This window comes from Lepidothrix coronata, unplaced genomic scaffold, assembly GCF_001604755.1.
Source record: "Lepidothrix coronata isolate B3197 unplaced genomic scaffold, Lepidothrix_coronata-1.0 Scaffold25, whole genome shotgun sequence".
In the NCBI taxonomy this organism is placed as follows: Eukaryota; Metazoa; Chordata; class Aves; order Passeriformes; family Pipridae; genus Lepidothrix; species Lepidothrix coronata.
The window spans coordinates 4,429,881-4,446,059 of NW_016690205.1; the positions used below are offsets into that span (position 1 = coordinate 4,429,881).

The 16,179-nt window shown below is 40.9% G+C and overlaps 1 protein-coding gene across 2 annotated transcripts in view; it reads right to left on the reverse strand.

The window, feature by feature from the left end:
• Positions 1-16,179, reverse strand: part of ADAM12 (ADAM metallopeptidase domain 12) — a 182,026-nt gene that overhangs the window by 148,082 nt on the left and 17,765 nt on the right. The gene's annotated exons all lie outside the window — the stretch shown is intronic.

A 16,179-nucleotide genomic window follows, 5' to 3' on the forward strand; every position in this document is an offset into this window, starting at 1 on the left:
GAGATCTCTTAGTGAGGAGCACTGAGTGAAAAAAATCTGTTGAACACTTGAACATTTCAAGCAATAAGCCAACCACAGAATTATCTGCCCCAAACACTCCATGCTTTGCATGCACTCTACTTCCTCCCTGCCTACTGACACAAAACTGTTGAAAAGGTACTGAAAGGAAATGAAAAAAAAGACTCACAAGCAGCTCTGGGTAGACCATGTTTTCATCCAGATGATCCTTCAAAAAACAACCCCAAGCCCATTACCATGTCGTTGTTCACTGCTAATTAAAAATTAGATATCTCTGCAACACAGCCCATGGGATCTACGAGGACTTTACAACCCCAACATCCCAGAATGTGTTTTGAATTACTTCATGCTTATTGTAAACAGTTGGAATTGTCATCTCAGGACTTGGTCTATTCCTGATGCTCTGCACTTAAATTCTCCTGTCTCTTCCCCCTTCCTGAAAATCTTTTGAAGCTTTGGTGCTTCTCAGGGCAACAGATGACACAGATGTGTGTCTGCTGCTGCCTCCCAGCATCGCTTGTGAAACTGGGGTTGCTTAGACTGGAGAAAAGGAGGTTTGGAGGGGATCTTCTCACTCTCTACAACCACCTGACAGGAGGGTGGAGACACAACATTTAACAAGTCCTCCCACAGCCAGAACTACTTCCTCCCCAAACCAAACCTCTTCAGACTATAAATATCCCAACCTCCATGGCATCCTGATCCACTCCTATGATTTCAGTGTCCATCCTTGAAATAATAATAAAATTTAAAAGAACAAACAAAAGGCTCAACTTTGGCTAAAGCATTTTCTCTGCACACAGTTGAGAAAGGATTACATCTAATGTTTTAATTGTCTATGTATTACTTAGGGTCTGGTTCTAAGTCATGCAAAACTAATAATTAGAAGAGAAGTTGTGGGGTGCCAATTTTTCATCCCAGACATGAAAGGGTTCCCTGTGAAACTTCAAGTATTTAAAATTTCAGAAAAATCCAAATCTTATCCTTTGAAATGCAGAGATGGTAAAGTTCACAAAGCAGGTCTTTATGAAGGAGAAAGAATGGCCTCCACTTCACATCAAATCATAGAAAATGTGGCCTGTGAGACCTCAGAGGTTTGTGCCCCATGTCAGGATCAACTACACTACTCTCATTAGCAGCTGTTTCTCTGTCTTTTCTGAAAATCAAGTGCACTCAGAGACTTCTAATCTTCCCTTCCTCACGACATGCATGTAAATACATCCTTTTCTCATTAGCTTTATTACTGAGCTCTTCCTTGCTGCCTTGTAAGGCCATTCTTCTTGTTCCTGCTAGACAGGAGCATATCTAACAGGGACACAGAAACTAATTACTCCCTCTTTCTCTCCTGCAGCCATTTACACACTGGAAGATTCATCATGTCACTTCTCAGCCTCCTCCTCTCCGGACTGACAGTCCGGGTTCTTTGCTCCTCAGCACAGCCATGGTTTCAGACTTCCAAGCTTTCCTGCACTCCTTCCTGTGTCCTTTCAGAGTGAACTATCTGTCCCATTTATTTTCATGACTGTTCTCCTTCCTAGTAATTATTCAATGAAACACATACAGTCTCCAGTGGGATTCAATGCCTCAGTGCCTCATCCTTGGCCTCACACCTACACTCACGAGTCCTCCAACCACCAGATTATTAATCATAGACTCATCTAATCATTTAGGTTGGAAAAGACCTCTCAGACCACCAAATCCAACCATTCTCCCATCACCTCCAAATCCACCACTTAGCCATGTCCCCAGCTGCCACATCCACATGGCTTTTAAATCCCTCCAAGGATGGGGACTCCACCCCTGCCCTGCAAATGAACAGGCTGCACCACACTATTGCTCTTGAGCCATTCAACACTCCTTTTTGTTTTTCCAGAAAGCAAGAAGTCCAACCTTTCACTGAGGTTTGCACCTAAACTACGGAATTACCACTCCTTTACAACCCTTCAAAAAAAAAGTAACCTTAATGCTGCACCGTGTTGCATATTTAAATGAAATTCAGCTACATGAGGGTAAGAAACTTTGCCTCTTATGACATATAGTTGACATATTGCCCCAGACTTCTGGGTTTTGCACTCCTGAGCCACATATGTTGGTAGAATGCAGGGAGGAAGGGCTCTGGAATGGTTCATTAATGTCCCTACAAATAGCAAGTGGTTCCCAGATATAGGTACCACTGTGTTATATCACAAAGTGCCAGTCAGCATGGCGTGTTTAGGGCAGGACTGTGCAGCACAGGAGTCTTCTGGCAGGTTTAAAAGTAGATATAGTATTTTTACAAGTTTTCATCCAGGCTCATCAACATATAAATAGAGAAGGGCTCTGTGGGGGTTCCCCTGGCTGTGCTGATTTCCTGAGGTGATGAGGGAAGGAGAATTTTAGGGTCATATCACGAAGCTTAAAGAAGTCTTGCTCATCAGAAGAGTTTCAGAGAGGAGCTCAGATGGCCAACTCATCGAGGGGAACAAGAAAATAACATCTGAGGGTTGAATAAATTGGTCACACTTAGAGAAAGGATTAGGAAGAGCAAAAATGCCACGTGTGTGCTCATTCCCTGAGGGATTCTTGAGCTGAGGGATGCTGCATTATTCCCCTCAGACAACACATATTTGCTTTTACATAGAGACTGTTTTTACAGAAACCTAAATTTCATGATGCATTTGATAAAGAAGGAATACCAGCTGCGGCCTCCCAAACAACCCAATCAAATTTTAGTTACAAATCAAAATTTCCAGGTAAAAAGAATACCTTGCACACACAAACTATGCCCGAGGCTAAATATGTGGGACAAGTTATTTCTTTCCCATACAGCAAGGCTGTGATGGTGACATTGCACCAGTAGAAAAGATACAGCTCCCTAAAAATGAAGAAGTAAATTTGAGCATTCCAAGAGATGCAGAGGTTTTGTGGGAGAGGTAAAGACAGCAATGAATTGCTACAACTGTATTTTATGCTGAATAAATTTCTCTGCTATCTCATTGTAGACTGTCAGGTGCCAGCCAGCTCAACAAAACAACAGATCTTGAAAATAACTTCCCTATTCTTCTTGAGGAACTTTTGAAACTCCCCTTGCTAGGACAAGAAAATACATGTGTATAATACAAAAATATAGAAAGCAAAAATATAAAACGGCAGGGTGGCTGCAGAAAAAAACAAAGCACAACATGGTATTTCTAAATAATATGGCTTGAGTGTGATGGCTAATATCAGAATTCCCATTCAGCTTAAGGAATAGACCCTGGTAAGACACAGCTCTGTGTTTACCAGTGATGTATTGATTTTTCTTTCACTGGGAAAGATAAAGATTTTACTGGGAAAACAAACGAATGTGGCCTTTGAAAACTTCAAGCAGAGATTGGATTCTTGGTCTAAATCATTTACTGATAAAAGCAGCGAAGACTTTTCAAATGCTTCTTTTCCTGCACTGAAATATCAAAGTCTCCCTTTTTTACCTCCCCCAATGTAATAGAATTATAGGAAACACTGTACAGCTCTAACACACAATAATGGGGAGCTCCACAAAAACATTTATTTCATAAACATCAGCCAAAATGTCTGCAGTAGCTGATCTTCTTGCAATTTTAAGCTCTATAATGATGACACAGATAATATCCACACTTCCAATAGTGTTTTTATTTCTTTTACATTAAGCTTTTTTTTTTTCAGTGCCTCTTCCTAAAATTAGAACAACTCTATGTCCATATATGAAGTCTATGACATTGGGAGCACATTACAAGGACACACTGATAAGCTCTGACTCTGAATGAAATTCCTCCCTAATAACATGTCCCAGCAAAGCAGAAACACTGATAAGAGTTTCACTCAATGGTATCTTCCCTCTCAACTACTTGATTTTATGATTTGATTCCAATGCAAAATCTTGCTTTAACCTTGGTCAGCTGTTTTTTCCTCACTTATTGTTGCCCAAAAAATTCAAAACCTGGTTTAAGTGCTGAATCCTGAGACAAGGTTGGAAACAGAGAAGCTGTATATCTATAGATATAGACATATAAATATAGATATCTACGTTGATATAGATACAAGGGAATTCAGCAATGAGGTGGGGAGGCCCCAGGAACCTCTTTAAAATAAATGACTCAAAGCCAGCTGTGATTCTCTCCATCTCAAACACAAAGATTTGGAGAAATTGCTAAATACCAGTTCTGTGAAGGCTGAAATCAGAGTTGATTTTGATTCTACACATCAAGGTTTCTTTTTAAATTATTTAACAAAAGAAGTATGGAAGTGTGTTAAGATTAATAAATTGCATTTTAAAAATAAATTGATGTTTGATAATTAAATTGCATATTTGAAAGAAGTAAAAATGTACATGTAAAAGAAAAATACCAAATAGACCAAAATATTATTTCTCAAACTGCTCTTTAAAATAAATTGTTTTCACGTCAATGTTGATCTATCTCAAAGAAAGGTGATTGTGCTAAACTTGGACTGAGTTAAATGGTTCATCATACACTATAAAAATCTCAACTAATGTTCTTCATGATATTTACAAGCTGTTTTTAAATTGTCTCCAAGGTTGCAACAATGAAAATCCTCGTACATAGAAAGCAAATACTCCTCTCTTATTCTTTGAGACCTAAAATCTTGAAAATATTTGTTCCCTTGTTCAGACAACATGTGTGATTTTTCCACACATGCAAGACATCCTTCTTTTCCCCGGAAGGATGATCTGTCCCCAAGGAACAGCAAATCCTTGCTCCCTAAAAGTTGTACAGCAAGAATACAAATGCAAATAACTCTTTTTTTATACAAACACTTTTAACCTGAAATGGTCATTACCAGAATCAAATTGATGTTTGGGTTAAACTTTATTCCCATTGTATAGATGAGAAGGGACAGGACAACAAAAGGGGAGGTGTTTGACTGCACGAAGTAAAAAATTTAGGTTTCCATCTTAGAAAAACACCAACTGTTTCTATCCATATCTTAAATTTGCCCCTTGCAACTTCCAGTGTTCCCAGGCTCCTGACACTTGGTCTCCCAGGAGTAGCAATTTCCTTTCCTCTCTCCCTCCTCTGGGGATCCTGGGAAACAATCACTTTGGTCTGGAGGGCTCCCACAGATCACAGTTTAAACCAGTCCAGCCCTTTTTCCCTTTCTAATCAACATCCCACAGAAGCACTAAGCTTGCACTAAGCTTGCAAGGAATAAAGAGAGTCAAATATTTTGAAATCTTTCTGTTCCAACTGAAGCCTTTTACAACCAGAAATGCTTAAGTAATACCTAGAAACTCAATAAAGCATGAAATACAGTACTTTATATTTAATTATGGGCCTTTCAATTGATTTTAGTTTCTCTCTGCAGGGTGTACTGGGGGTTTGATTTGGGTTTTTACATTTGCCACTCACTCATTCACAGGGATTTATGTGTGTCCCTCAATAGCTGCTTCACTGACAAACATGACACCTCTTGGCAATAAAAGGTTAAAATTCACTTTGCCCTCTGCCTATAACAGAAATACCTTTGCAAGCTAATGATTGTAGCAGGCTGCTCTGTTCCTGAATAAACATTCTAGGGATTTCCTGAGGTGTTGTTTTGTTTTGTCTTTTCTTCTTTCTTTTTTTTTTCCCCCTCCATTTTTTAATTGAAGGAAAAGAATTTGGAGGGCACAACCAGCTTAGATGTTATTTCAGTCAAAAAAACGTGTGTGTGTTGTCCTTCTATACACTTTTCAAACTGAAAAAAAAAATACATTTACACAGCTTCTGGATATTCATTTTATAGAGAAAAAAAAAAATCTTTAAAGCTTATCCAACTCATCTCTTTCTGCCAGCTTTCCTTGCCAACTCTTTCTTAGTAATGCCAGTAAATGCCAAAAAAAGTCTGGTTTAAACAATGTTTCTGTCTGTTGAAACCAAGGGAAAGGCAGTTTCTGTTGGATATCCTCGATTCAGGGATCCCACTTTTCCCTCTGAAGGGAGTGGGCAATGTTAACACAGGAACACTCCACGAGTTGCTTTGAGGACAAAATTACACACGGTTCCTCTTATTGACTTTTCCTGCAACGGATTCGTTTCCAGAAACTCCCCTCTGCTTTGAAAAAGGCAGGTTCAGGATCTGCCAAGGAAACGGCCCTTTTTGGGGCAGGGAGACTATTGGCTGTCCCGATTCACACATCGGAGAGCTTTTGTCTCATCGCCCCTTGCCAGGAGGCAAAGCAGAGCTCCTTCAGCAGCAGCGTTACTTTTTCAGGGACAAGATGTACTTAATGTGAAAACATCTAGGCAAGGATGATGGAATGGGTGAAACTAAAGTAAATAATGTCATCTGAAAGACACCGGTGCAGGATTTCATCCAAGCTTGCTGCCCAAAGGAGAGCCTGCCATCTCCAACACTCACATAAATGAGATGTGCCAGAAAACAGCATCCACCAGCGGGCAAAAATTAGGGATCTCAGTGAAGATCTGATCCTCCCCTCACCAGGCAGCAGCTTTGGCTAAAAATGTTTGCTCTTGTGCCCATTTAGGTGGCCTGAATATTAAAGTTATCTATAGGCTTCACTTTAAACACAATGTAAAATGCTGCCACCTCAGAAGAAGGCAAAGTTGTGGCTGCCCCATCCCTGGAAGTGTCCAAGGCCAGCCAGGAGCAACCTGGTCTAGTGGAAGGTGTCCCTGCACATGGCAGGGGGTTGGAACAAGATGGTCTTGAAGGTCCCTTCCAACTCAAATTGTTCTGTGATTCCATGAATCACTCCAGACAATGATGGATTGGCTGGGGAGGGTTTGGCAGGTTCACCCCAAAAAGACCGTTTCTATGCAGGAAATGCTCCTCCAAGGATGTGGTCAGTGGAGAGAGAAGGAACGAACCAGGAGGTAAACCCTGCCAAGAAACCTCCCAGGAGCTCCTGGTGGAAGGAGAAGGCCAGAAGAGGAAAGGGGAGCAAGGTCAAGCAGCAGAAGCAAAATAAAGTTGATCCTAAGGCACGACATAGTAAAGGCAAAAGAATGAGGGCAGGACTGAAGAGCACTTCATTTCCTGAGCGTGACTCAAACTCCAGAGGAAACAACATATTCACATCCTGGAACCTGGGCAGAGGATGAAAGGGCAGTGACAGAGCCCGAGCCAAGATCTAAATGGAGCTTAACATGTTCTGGTGTGTGACAAGAGGGACAAGACCCCTCCTTGGCTTCAGTGGCCATGTCAGAGGGGCCACACGTGTCCAACTGCTGTGCCAGGATGGGTAAACACTTAATGCAACCAGTATCACCAGCAGAGTTATGGTTACACTGACCAGAAACACCACAAGCAGGACAGGGATGAGATCAAGTCCAGTAAAACACTACAGACTCTGGCAGCACCCAGCACACACTCACTGTGCACATGGAAATGCATCACACAAATTATCCCCAAGTGCATTTCATCCCCAGGCTCACTAAACTTCATCACTCCACCACACTTACAATTCTGTAAATTGTAGATTTAAATTTTAAGTTGCAATCCTCCTGTTAAACCAAGCTCCAAAAGCTCAACTTTAGAACTATGTCCTTGAGGAAAGACGGTGCACAAAAGGGACACGTGATTTCCACAACACAGAAAATGGAACACAAACTTTCTGCTATGATATCAAAATGATACAAATAATTTTTACCTCATCTATGCAAGCTTTTCAAAAACAGCTGGCAGATTTTTGGGCAGTCATTTTATTTCTAGAAAAATAGCAACACCTTGGAATCCTTTTATTGTCGAGGTATTCCTACTGCATTTTAAAAAAGGCTTGTTATCAATCCTAATTATTTTTTTTAATCGGGCTTAAATTGAATATAACCTCTATGACTTCTCATTGCAGCTCTGAAAAATGAGAAATATTCCTATTGAAGAGAAAAATCAAATGAGGTTTGAGAGAATCATATTGAAATAGAATTACAGTTCAAGAACGAAGGCATTGGACTTGTTAACGATAGGACTGAGTGGTTGGACAAGCTAAATTTACTTCCTCACCCCTAAAATATACACTGAGTACAATTCAATTTACTATGGCTTTCTGAAAAAAGGGTCTTCATCACATAATATGTCAGCAGCTAATAGTTTCCATGGTTTTCCCTGCCTCAGAGGACTTTAGTCCTTGGAAAGGCCCTAAGTTCTCCTGCTGTTACCTTCAAGTCCCCAAAGGATTCCTTGCAGGAGATGAACACTCCAGGTACCAAGAGCATTTGGTGGGAAAGAGCCTGTTCTAGGAATTGAGCTGTGCTCAGTTTGACTCAAGGCAGCCACAATAGGAATTAAAAACAAGGGAGATTCTCGTTTTGACTATAAAAACTGATCACATGTTCAGAGCTGGAAACCAAAGTATTATTTTAATCCAACACTGAAATTCATACCTTACACTCGCAAGATCTGTTGCAAGAGACACGAAATAGCCAAGTATAAGCTAAATTAATTCAATATGAAAATGCCTCAGTACAAGGACTTTACAAATCCAGCATAAAGCAAGAATTTAGGTTTATATTTTAATCCCACCTTAAAAGGTTGCTAGCATTAACTAAGATAAAAATATTTTTTTTCCATTTTATTACAGAAAGCACGATCTGTTTGTTTCTGGGTTTTTTTTAAATACCAGTCTGAAAAATGATGTTAAAGGGCATTGCTTCAGCACCATCACCTTAGGAGTGGATTCCTCGAGCTCAGATCTGAGACACTACCTCATAGCTGGTGGGTCCCAACAAACCCCTGTGCAGAGCCCCATCAATCCAAGTGCTGGCAGGGAACAGCAGGGTGGTACTGGGAGACAGAGCTCTCCCAACACTATTATATCACTGCTGATCCTCACTGGCCAAGTATGACAAAATTCCTCCAGCAGCTCAGCGTGATACAAGCTCATGAAAGGGACTTTCACCCTATGGAGGGCTACAAAATACTGAGGAGAGCAGGAGGTGTCTGGTGGGTTGTTACTATAAAACTCTGCGTTTTCTGTTCATTAAAAGAGCCATCACCTTCAATAATACCTGTGATTTATATTGGGTATAAACTGCCACACAAAGCTTTACAAACTTAACACACTGTATCACTTAAGCTAAAAATGAAATGGACTCTTTTCTGGGATGAATCCCAATTGTTTAACACTTCCCAGTATGCCCAAGTGATTCAGGCAGGAAATTAATACTAGTATATCTAGTTGAAACCAGGGCACTGATTCAGTGCAGACAGAGAAAAGAATTTTCCCTGCTCAATCACCAACACAAAGTTTTTATTGGTGGTCCCAGCTCCAGGAATTTCTCAAGCCTGTGGCTGTTGTGTAGGATCCAGCAAGTCCCTGGAACCAGGATACATTCACCAGCGTTTCTAAAAGATGTCATAAATTAAACTATCAGATTGATCAATTGGCTTAACAGGGTTGGATTGGTTGGTACAGGTCTGGATGAGAAGAAGAGAACATGTTTTTCTCCACAACAATCTCCCCTTGGACAAGATAAGGTGAGAGGGATGGCTTTAAGCTGCTTTTGCTCACCCAGTGGATCAATTCATCCCTACCAGCATGGACACAGAAATTGCTCTGATTACCAGAGGAGGTGACACTCTCCCTTTCCTCCTAGTGTCCATCCAAAACTTGTGCTGTTTCCAAATTAAAAGAACACAGAAGAGTTATAAATAATAAAGACTATTTGAACTAATTAGTCCTCACAGTGGCCCTACGAGGCAGGAGTAAAGGTATAGAAAAAAAAGCAAAAGAAATAACAGATTGTTTACCAGGCTATTAAATTAATGACTTCCAGGTTATTAATTAAAGGCTCGAGGAGAGGAACTCCCAGAGAAGGTTATTGAGGATTAGTGCTGTTCCTCACACCGCTGGGTCTGCCTGTGCCAAGCTGCATTCCCAGCTGGTGACACAGCTCTGCCTCTTATATTGGATGCTCATGAGTCATAAAAAATATGGAGAGGACTATAAATTCTGTTTATGCCTCTCTCTCTTAAGATATGTAAAACTACTATGTAAGAGAGCTCTGAAAGCTGTCCTCTCAGTCTTCAAAAACTTGTTTAAGCAGCACTGTATGATTCCCCTTAATACAATTGTCTGGAAGTCTAAACTTTAGTAATTATTTCAAATGAAAAGGAACAGCAGGAGGCTCAGTTGAAGGGAAGATAAACAATTATCACTTGCACGAAGGCTATGCCAGTTATGAAATAAACTTGAATGGGTTTGCTCTTGAAAACACTGAGCACTAAATTAATTGTGTGACATAGGGAGCCTCTCAGCTGTATCCGTGCATCCAACCCTATAGGAGAGTCACGCAAGAGGTGCAGCAAAGAGGAGGAATGAACCAGCACAGAGATCTTCCCTGTGAGGGTGGTGAGGCACTAGGGCAGGTTTCCCAGAGAAGCTGTGGCTGCTTCATCCCTGGAAGTGTTCAAAGGTCAAGCTGGACAGGGCTTGGAGCAGCCTGGGATAGTGGGAGGTGCCCCAACCATGAACAAGATGATCTTTAAGGTTCTTTTCCGCCCAAACCAGTCTGTGACTGTGTGATGATCTCACTGGGGTCTTTCTGCCGGGGGCACCAATAAGTTCCTAATCACACTGAAGCTGCTGTGCAGCCCAAAACTCTGGATGAGAGACTGGATTATGGTTGAGCTTGCCTCTCCTGCCAGTTTGCAAGAGAAATGCACTGACGCAAGAGCATAATGAGCGGATCAAACAGGTGAGGCCCATCCCTGCTTGGCTTCAAATACATTCTTGAATCTCCAGCATTTTTATGTTGACTTTTTGACAAATTTAAAGTCATTTCCTGTTCTTGCCAATGTTTTTTTGTTTAAATGGCAAAAAATCCCTGTTTCAGTAGGTGTTAAATCAGGGCCTTATGGTGAAGGCACGAAAAAATGGCAAAAGGTGAAAAGCATCAGTGTAATATCCAATACAAATGATAAATCTGGAGAACTGTAGAGATAACTAACAAGTGCCAGAGCTCATGATACTTTTCTAGATAGTGGAGAATTTCACACTGAGAGTCATGTAATCAGTGTCTAGAATGCCATACAAATAATCAAGATTCAGATGTTTGCTTCTGAACACAATCCATAACACAATACTTCACGAATGAGGTAGGCAGGGGTGCCAAAGCTGCTTCTTCAGGAGCAAAAGGAGATGCAATGCATGCTAAGCAGCAAGAAATGGTAATCCTCTGCCACTTCACATGCAGAATCTTTTGAGCTGTGACAAGTGTACACTTAAAAACCAGCAGAAATATGGTCTAAATATATATATTTTATAGCTGGCTTTCATCTTTATCTTCACATTTCATTGCTAGAGTTTGTATTCAAAGCATAACATAACACCAAGAAAGAAAAAAAAGAGTGTTGCTACAAGAAAAGGAACTCTGCCTTCTCATCTTTCTTTTTCCCTTTTTTTAAAGCACTTCTTTAAGATTTCAATTTGCAACACTGATTTATTCCAGCCCAGCCAAAGGAAGGAAACGGATTCACACGAGCTCAGAATCTGGCCTTGAAAACTTAAACTTGGCAAAGCAGTGCTAATGTTCTCTAAAACCATTGCCCCCTCCCTCAAGGGGAAAAGAATTTCTGATTTATTTGGATTTAAGAGTCATTGGTGTTGGAATCACAGCTGTTCTTTGTCAGGGGACACTCTACAGCTCTTGCCATCCTCTCTGCCCACCATGGGCACCTTTCTTTTCCTTTGCTTGTCTCTAACCCCAGTAGCAACCCCAATCTCTTGGAGTGTGGAAAGCCACTGAGCCAGAGGTTTATCTCTCTGCAAGCTGGAGGAGAGGTTGCTTTTCCAATCTATTTTTCATATATTGAGGTCAGTGACAGTATTTTAAAAGAGCCTGGTGAGTCTCACAGCGATCCAAGTGGATTGAGGGTCTAACCCATTGACAGGTATATTGTGTGCTCCTGCTTTCTCATAGTTAATTATTTTTCAGGAGTTACACAGCAAAATTTGCTTGTTATTCTTTACACATCACCCAAATTTAAAGGGAAAAATCAAATTTGCTGCATTATTTGAAAGCTGCCTGGGCTGACAACCCCCAAACTCAAAGCAATTTAAAGCATTTCAGTGCTTTCCAGCTTCTCATATGGCTCTTCAGAAACCACATTTAGCTCCAGGCTGCCTGGCTACAGGTCCTCCAATACCTGCCCAGGTTCAGCTGTGTTCAAATTTGTCTTTCTTTGTGGTAATTGTATCCTGACTGGAGCACACACCTACGTATGGAGCAGTTTAATATTGTACTGAGGTGGATACAGAGATCAGAATTACAAAAGTAGATCCAAAAGCATCAAAATATGCAAAGTATCACCCAGTAAGGAAAGCTGCACTTTACCTGCTCATGTGCTTTCAGAAAATTCAGAAGACTGAATCTTTTAAAGCACCTGGTCAGCCTCATGATTCTACTTGAGCCCTTGCAGGTGCCAATGACGGAATTACAGATCCTGCACAGCCAAGATTAGAGAAAAAGCCCACACCTGAGTGACAGATGCCACAACCTGGGGTCTCTGTGTTTACCTGCATAATGGATCACATCATATACCCACAAAATGCTTCCAATTTCCCAGGAACTTCATGCATTTTAAAATCTGGACTAAACCCTGGGTGCAAAGCCAACTCCATTAATCAGCATGTCACTCTGGGAATACGAGTGGCAGCTCAGGGCAATGCCACACTGGGATCCCCCCCAAGCACTGCAGCTATTCCATGTCTGCCCTGGATGGGCTCTTGGCAGCAGCATTTCCCCACAGTTACGAGCTTTTAAGTGTAGAAATGGAGCCAAAAATCCCTTAATGCCCACGTCAAATGCTTCCTTGTCTCTCCAAGAGGAGCCATGTGCTCCAGGCTCCAGTCTAACACAGATATTACCTGACCTCCAGCTCCTGGGATGCAGGGATCTGGCACACATTAACCAGTGTGTGTCCCTTACAGGGTGTGAGGATACAAGCTGAAGCCAAACAGATGGTCTTCTAAAAATCTTCCCTAAAGTGCTCTGTGTACTAAAACATCACTTACCCAACTCTCATCAAACTTGGCTTGATTTGCAAGTCTCAAGCCAAGTTTGAAGAAAAATATTCATCTGGAAACATGCAGGGGGAAAGAGTCTTTTCCCCGCACTTGAATAATATAGAAATGAAACAATTTCGAAAAATTCAGGAAAAATAGAACCCAACCCTCTTGGGTTTAAACCAAGCACTGAGAGAGTGGGGAAATCAACACAGAATGCAAAGTGCTGAGCAAATGTAAAAAGAGAGAAGTGGAAGGACAACTGGAGCTGTAATGTAAGACCTATCAACACATTCTGTAATGCACAGGATTTCAGCGGGGACGGAAGTCACATCTGCACAGAATATGGGCACCTATTGTTAGAAAGGCACAGAGTGATGTTGCACAACCCTTCAGGGTCCCAATTCCACTGTCACACACCCACAAATGCAGTTGCTCATCAGCAGCCCTGACTGGCAACAACCGGATACTCAAAATAGTAGCCACTAATTTTAGCAGCATGTTCAGGATTAGCAACCGAATATTATATCCAGTTAATAAAAGAATTTAACTGGGAACTATTAAAATATTCTGACTGAAAATGATCTAATTTTATGAATTCAACAAAAGGTGCCAGGAGAAATGTTAACAACCAACTAGATGAACAGCATTGTATAGTTGGAAAAACATACAGGCATTTCTGTAGTAACTTCTCTTAAGTATCCATATTTTATTTTTTTAAATGTACTTCACTCTGTAGGGCACTGATAGGACAAGGGGAAATGGCCCTAAATTGGGCCAGAGGAGGTTCCCATTGGACATTAGGAAAAGTTTCTTCACTAAAAGAGTGGTTAAGCATTGGATGAGGCTCCCCCAGGGCAATGTTGGAGTTCCCATCCCTGGAGGTGTCCAAGGAATGACTGGACGTGGCACTCAGTGCTCTGGGCTGGGGGACAAGGTGGGGATCGGGCACAGATTGGACTGCATGATCTTGGAGGTCTTTTCCAACCCAAATGATTCTGCGATTCTATATAAAGTGTTTACATGTGCATATCCACCTTACTAAACAAGAGAGAAGCAGCAGCATTTCTGAACTGGTTCTACCACCCCAAGATCCTGGTCTTGGTCCCTTAGAGCTTTGACTTGAGTTGGGGAAAGAGAATATTGATCTGCCCAGTAAATGATGAGGTCTCTCCCGAAACCAACCACTATATTTATATTGGGGGAATCCCAAATTCTTTAATTATAATTTAATTACATGTCTAAATTTAAAATTGGGGTTTGCCCACCATTCATTTTAACTGCCATTCTTAGGAAGCACCTAAATCATTCGATGTCCTTGAAAAAGTACATCCCAACTGTACTAAAGTAAAACCAGGTTAGAGCTAAGAAACTTTTTTTTTCCTCATTAAATGGAATTTTGTTGCTACTGCTGAGCAGGTTTGTGTGTTTGTGCCATGAGAAACTGTGACTGGTATCAGATTTTTTGCTCCTGCTCTGCACAGTGTACGGCCCTCAACCAGAAAGTCATTAGCTTAATAATCATTCCTGACAGATTCCAAATGAGAGATTCCAACAGATACTAGAGTGACTCCTGGGGTAAATAAAAGGACAGTTTTATCTCCAAGATGGGAGAGAAAGAGCACACTGCACTAAATGACAACGTGGTTTCCCAGGGACTAATTGTTAAGCGGGAATATTTATGGATAGAGGATTGGAGAATGGGGCTATCACTGCCAGGCAATTATCTATACACTAATAACTTTAATACTTTGGCATTTTTATAGCCACTCCATTATTTACTTTACTATATCTTCTATTCCAATACCATTCCCCTGCTTACAAGTACATACTTTTTTTAACTTCATATACAATTAATATAAAGCAGAGGAACACTTTGAAACAAGTTGGAGAACAATAGATCCTATTTAACCATCAAGTACAACAGTATTTAACTTTTGTGCTTTTGATCAATATTTATGTGACAAGCTATCCATTACTCTTCTCTACCAGTTTAAAGCTGTTGTTCTTCCCACAGCCTGATGTGCACTTTTGTGTATTTAATTTATGTTTCCATGGAAAAGAAGCATTCAAAGGGGAAAAAAAGTGCTGAGACAGCACGTGGATCTTTCTACCAAGCCACAAATCTTTTCTAATGTTCATCTTAAACTGAAAGTAATCCTGGGAAACAAATTAACAATATAAATCACATTATCATTGCTCACATAAAGATATTCTGTTGTAACTCTCTCAGAAAGCTATAGTGAGTAGCTAAAAGGCCTCTATATCTATGGAGAACGCCTGTTTCTAATTAAATTATCTAAAAATAGAGTTGCACATACATCCAGGACCAAGCCATCTGTGTTATCTCTCCAAGATAAGCCCCTATACACCCACTGTGATATCCCTTTCACCACTGCGGAGATTCAAAGCTGGGACTGGCCCTTCTTTCCTATTTAGGAAGGGAAAAAGAAAACAAAATTTTAATCCAGACAAGATTTTTGAAACTCAGAGCCCCTGTTTTGAAATACCTTTTCACACCTACTTCTGTCAATCAGCAATGTGACTCAAAGCCTTGCCCTGCAAGCAGTGGCAGTAAAGTAGGATTTCTCCATGAAACACTTTCCCAATCCAGTAGTGAAAGCTGTTTCTAATGGGCTCTCTGGCCTCTTTGCACTCTTTTTGTGTGATGGTTTTTGCCTGGGTTTTTTCCCTTTTTTTTTTAACTCTTTAAAAATTTAACTTTTTTTTCTCCTCATTCTGATAATTAAAAGAAGAACATAAGAAGTGAGCTGTACCCCAAACTGGACCTGAGTTAAAAGTTTGGGTAAGAGATTCCCATGACAGTTTTGGTGATAATAAACAACAAACTGTCTTCATGATTCAAGGAGGAGACCAAGGAGACAAAAACCAGCCCTTTTCTCCTAAAAGCAGCTACACATACAATCTGCCAATGTCTGAGGGGGAAAAAGGGGGAAAGCTTATCAGGGCCTGTCAAGAAGGGGAAACAATCTGTTTGGTCAGAGCCAGAGGCAGATTATCCCTTGTTAGGAAGGGGGAAAGCAGAGTGTGAAGGGAGAGTCACTCCTGACTCCCAACCCAGCACATGGGATGGAATTTGGGAGCTGTCTCCCATAACTGGTAATTATCTCCAGGTAATGCCTCAGGCTGCAGACAGCACAGCAACATTATTTACACTGTTCCTTAAAGCTCTTGCTGTC